Consider the following 5,485-nt stretch of genomic DNA (forward strand, 5'->3'; position numbering starts at 1 on the left):
GGCGCAAACCGCCTCTTAGTTCCCATGTTGAATAGTTACCAAATAAAGAGATGGGCGCTGGAAGCAGGAATCAAGAACAGAGTTTAATTCTCATGAGGAGAGCCAGTCATTTCGGACACGAAACACAGTGTCTTTCGGGAGGTGCTCTAACAAGTGAGCTGAGACTCAACCTTTTATACCTTACAAAACATTTGGCATTACAGTCATAGCATTGTGAAACGAAGGAAAGATAACCCTATAATCCTCGTGTCAATCCTACCCCACATGTGTCTACAATAGGGACCCTTGACCTGCTGATAAGAGGGGAGGGCAATCACGCAGCTGAGTGTTTCATCAACAGTTTAGGATGAGCGCGCCTAATCATAGCCAGGGGGTGGGGTGGCCAGGATCAATAGTGGATCCTTTGAAGAGGAGTGACTTCATACAATAAGGGCAGTAAATGGTATCTCCTGACTCAGGCGATGGCCCCGGACATGTGTGGTCAGCCGGACTCGGGGGAAGGGGTCATCAAAGGAGTGGTATTCATGCCACGTGGACAATCGAGCGCGGAGGGAAGGTTCGTCAACAGAGGGGTATTCATGGAAGGAAAGGAGGTGTTGGTCAGGCGCGGCCGTGACTCTCAAGGACAGGGCCTTGCAGAAGAAGAAGGTTTATGACTTGCCCATGTGAGGAGAAGGGAGGGGTAGCCAGGGTGGACACAGTGACAGTGTCACACAGAGAGAGAGAGAGAGATCTGATGACCCATACAAGAGAGAGCGCGGGCAGTCAGGTGCAGCTGGGGAGGGCTACGTCAGCTAAGGCGAAGGATGCCTCTTCAAGAAGGAATGGGGGGGGTTTTTGTGCGAGTCAAGTAGGAGAGTTGCCTTTCACAGTAGGGTCGCGCAGAGGGAGAGGGTTTCATGGTCTATGCATGAGAGAGGGTTTAAGATACGCGCAGGAGAGAAGCCGGGGATTCCAATGGGTGAAAGGCCATGGTGCCTGGAATAGCCGTACATATGCATATGGGTACGGGCTCTTACTGGCAGGGTGATACGGTCAATAATTTACAGTAGTCATGGCGCTCACAGGGAGAGGAGTGGGAGAAGAAGGGGAATGAATGCTGTCTATGTACATCAATTTCTTCAACTTTCACAATGGGCTTGTGATGGGGATTGGGCTTCAGCCCATTCCAACTTGGAGACTCAAACCAGAAAGCCTGGATGATGAAATATTCCTGGAGGAAATGCAAGGTCATATAGATCACTATTTCTCCATGAACGCTGACTCCACCTAATCGAGACTGACGGAATGGGATGCCTTTAAGGCAGTTATCTGGGAGTGATGTATGGCGACCTCCATGGGAGTGCGCCACACATTGGTGACAGACATACAAAGGCAGACCAGACATTACTAAGACAGTGATCTTGGAGTGATGTATGGCGACCTCCATGGGAGTGCGCCACACATTGGTGACAGACATACAAAGGCAGACCAGACATTACGGGACCTAGAGAAACATAGACCGGAGCACCCAGAGCTTTGTGCAGATCGTCTAGATGCAAAGAAGAATTTAGTGGCACTTGAGGAGAGATTGCGCTGCTTTGATTATAAAAAATATATGGCACGAACCCATGCAGAGAGGGATAAAACGTGATCCCTGTTAGCATGGCTGGCTAACCCAACTCATGGGGTGCCCCCATAGTTGTCATCGTAGAACAGAATGGGCAGCACCTGTATAGGCAGGAGGAGATAAACACTTGGTTCCAAGACTACTGTAATTCCCTTTATAAGAGCGCAGGGAGACGGGGGAGACACCGTTGACAGATTTTCTGATGTCACTTCCCCTTGCTACCCTGATGGAAGAAAATGCCACAGACCTGGAGGTGGCAATTACCGAGCCACAAATACGGGGGCTATTAAAGATTTAGCCAGGGGTAAAGTCCTGGGAACAGGTGGTCTGCCTGCCGAATTCTACGCAACATATGTGGAGGAGTTGGTCCCGAGGCTAGTGGGCATGTATGAAGCAGTGAGAGAGAAGGGAGTGCTCCCAGTACAACAAGGGAGGCACTGGTGATTCCTTTGCTTAAACCGGGCAAATCACCTTTAGACTGTGCGGCCTAGAGACCATTATCAATGCTTAATTTAGACTTCAAAGTATTAAGCAAAATATTGGCGGTGAGACTTCTTCCCTTCATAACCACACTGGTCCACCCGGATGAGGTGGGGTTTATTCCAGGTAGAAACACGACTCTTAACATCAGATGGTTACTGTCTATATTGGAGGCAAGAAACTGTGGAGTCAGAGATGGAGCGGATATTGCCATTGATATAGAAAAGGCTTTTGATAGCCTAGAGTGGGGGTACTTATACAGGGTCTTGGAGAGATTACATCTAGGGATAGATTTTATGTGCTGGGTTCAGTTAATATATGTGGCACTACTGGTAAGAGTACAAACGGGCCGTGCAGTCTCAGGACAGTATAGGGTGGAGAAGGGGACATCTCAGGTGTGTCCGCTACCCCCACTGTTGCTCGGCTGACTATGGAGCCACTGGCTTGCCAAGCTCGAATGGGAGGTAAATACCAAGGGCTACAAATTGGAGGATGCGCACACCGCATTGCACTATACGCAGATGACCTGCTCCTCTACTTGAGGGACTTGGGAGGGGAATTGAGAGGGGCTAGAGAAATGATGGCAGGGTTTGCTGGACTGTCAGGGCTCAAAGTGAATTGACTGAAGTCCAGATTCTTCCAACGAGGGCGGAACCAGGAACCGCTGGCGGAGTTTGGAGAGTTGATGTGGGAACCCTGTTGTTTAAAGTATATATGGGGTTAAGATTTTTCACTCCCAGGCCGATCTCCAGGAAGGGAATATGGGTGGAATGCTAAGGTCCCTAAAAGAGAGCATGGCATTCTGGGGTGCCCTCCATCTATCGGTAGCTGAGTAGCATTAGTAGAAATGATAAACTTCCCATGTGGATCCTGAGGGCCTGGTTCTGAGAGCTCATATCTTGTCTGGTGATGTTTATTCGTGAAACAGGCTGACATAGAGTGGCTCTTGCAACCCTCAAATGACCAACAGAGAAAGGGGGACTGGTGGTCCCCGACTTTGAATCATACTACCTAGCAGGGCAACTGCAATGGTTTACCCAGTGGATGGTGGGGAGACTGGCACCGGAAAGAGAGTTGGGACCCTTTATACTGGTTTGAGGGTGCTCCTGCCGACCCTTTTGAGGTTTGGGGTGTCACCTCGAGCTGGTACCAATAAACTACATATTGTCTGATGTTGCTGGGATAGGTGCCTTGAAAAAACGTAAACCTTTGTGCCCTTCTCACCAGACCTTCCAATGATAATGCTGCAGGAATTTTTACATAGGAGACAGTGGAGAGGGCTGGAGGACTGGGTACAGGTGGGGGCCACTAAAATGGGGGATCTCTACGAGGAAGGAGAGCTCAGGTTGTTTGAGAACTTTAGAACAAGCTGGGACACCTCAGGGACATTTCCTGTTATATGGAGCAGATACTACAGTGATTAGGAGGCACTGGAGAATGGGTACGGTAGAACCTAAACGCCACACCACAAGTGGATATATAGGAACAGCAGGGGGTACGATTAAAGCGGTCACGTGCCTATATAGAGTGTTTGGCAGAGATTCCGTTCAACCTCTGACGGCATTAAGAAACAAGTGGGAGGCGAACTTGAGAACTCCAATGGAGGACACTGACTGGGTCAACACATTAAGTAGAATTTATAACATTTTGAGAAATGCCCGATTTAAATGAATTAACTTCTATATACTTTATAGGGCCTACCTTACCCCGGAACGTATAAATAGATATTTTTTTAGAGAGGATGCGTGCTGCCCTTGGTGCGGATATGATGGATATGTTCTGGAATTGCTCAGTGATGCCCAGAGTCTGGCAAGAGATCACGACTACAGTGGCTGCAATATTAGAGCGAGTAGTACCAGATGGACAAGCATAATGCCTTCTCAGTTCATTTCCCCGCACCGCTCAAACTAGGGTCACCAATAGGTTTCTGGAACTTGCTCTTATATCGGCCAAACGAGAAATCACAAAACACTGGAATGCACCGGGAGGACCCCATCTGGCGGGGTGGAGGCAGGTACTGGAGATGGAGAGAGTAGGGTGCTACTTAGGAATGCACGCAGAGGAATAAGAGCAATAGAATGGGCTAGAGCGTGGGAGGCATTGGTAGAGGGAATGAAAAACCCAGAACCAGACTCAGGTCGATTCTCACCCTCGACACACTCCCATCGGGGGACCCTCCCCGGCATGAACAAGAAGGGAACTTAGAAGGGGCCCAAGGACTCACCTTATCTTAAGTAGGAGACAGCTCTGGCATAGATCATAGAAGGCCAGAGGATGTGCCTAAACCGGTGGGGGGGGGGCAAAGATGGCTCTGGAGCAAGCTAAAATGAATACAAAAAGTGAACTTAACAATGTCAGGCCTGCAGTAAAGGGGACGGAGGGCATCCCCGTCAGTTAGGGATGGGTTAATAAAGGGATAGTATTAGCTAAGTTATGATGATTATGCCATATATAAAATGTATGGATCTCACATAGTACTGTTATCAAATGGCTACGATAAATGTGAATATAAATAAAGAGAAATGCTGTAAAATTATGACATCTGTTTAAAAAAAAAACAGAGTTGCCCGGAAAGGTTCTCAGCTATGCTCAGATTAATACTGTTTCTTCCCTTTTTGATCGGGAAGGACTCCCCCACCATCTTGGATTGGGATGTCTTTGTACTCTCTGATGGAAAATAGATCCCTGATGCAATGGGAAGAATGCTAACATTGCCAGCACTTCTAAAGTGGCATTATGGTCTCCACACCTTCATGTCCTTTTCTTATGTAAATGTCCGTTATTTGTAAAGCGGGTAACCTGAAGGTGTCAAGGCGCTGGGGGCCCTCGGGAACATTAAGGGAGCTATTGCCCAGAGTCACATGGTGCTGGGCAGACCCCCGCCACCGGGGATCGAACCGTGATCCCCAGTGTCCAGCGTCAGTCGCACTAGCCGCTGCACCACACCTCTTCCTCTTATGCCTGAAGAGTCTGATACGACCATGAAAAAAGTGAGACCTCCTTACAAACCTTTCAGAAAAGACGACGGCGGAAATGCCAGAAACCGGTCCCCGGTAGCTTGTCTCCTTTCTGGTGAAGAATTGGCTTGGTAGTTTAGTCTGCCCTCTTCCCATGATGCACTAGGCCAGGGACAGACTGATTTGCATATAGCCAGGTTCTGAACTGGGATGGTGTAGTGAGATAAATAACGGTGATGGATCAAGCCCTGATCTTTGGACTGGGTAAGAGTGGTCTGCTTAATTCAGACACTCTGTTCATCACCACCCCCTTTTCTAAATCGTTTTTGGCCACTATAGGTGTGGCAGGGTATACTCAGACATGAGTCCCTTTCTCACTGCACCATCAGGATTCAAGCAAGCCGGGCCGAAGACGGCTGAAATGCCAGAAACCGGTCCC

This window comes from Lissotriton vulgaris, chromosome 2_1, assembly GCF_964263255.1.
Source record: "Lissotriton vulgaris chromosome 2_1, aLisVul1.2, whole genome shotgun sequence".
In the NCBI taxonomy this organism is placed as follows: domain Eukaryota; kingdom Metazoa; phylum Chordata; class Amphibia; order Caudata; family Salamandridae; genus Lissotriton; species Lissotriton vulgaris.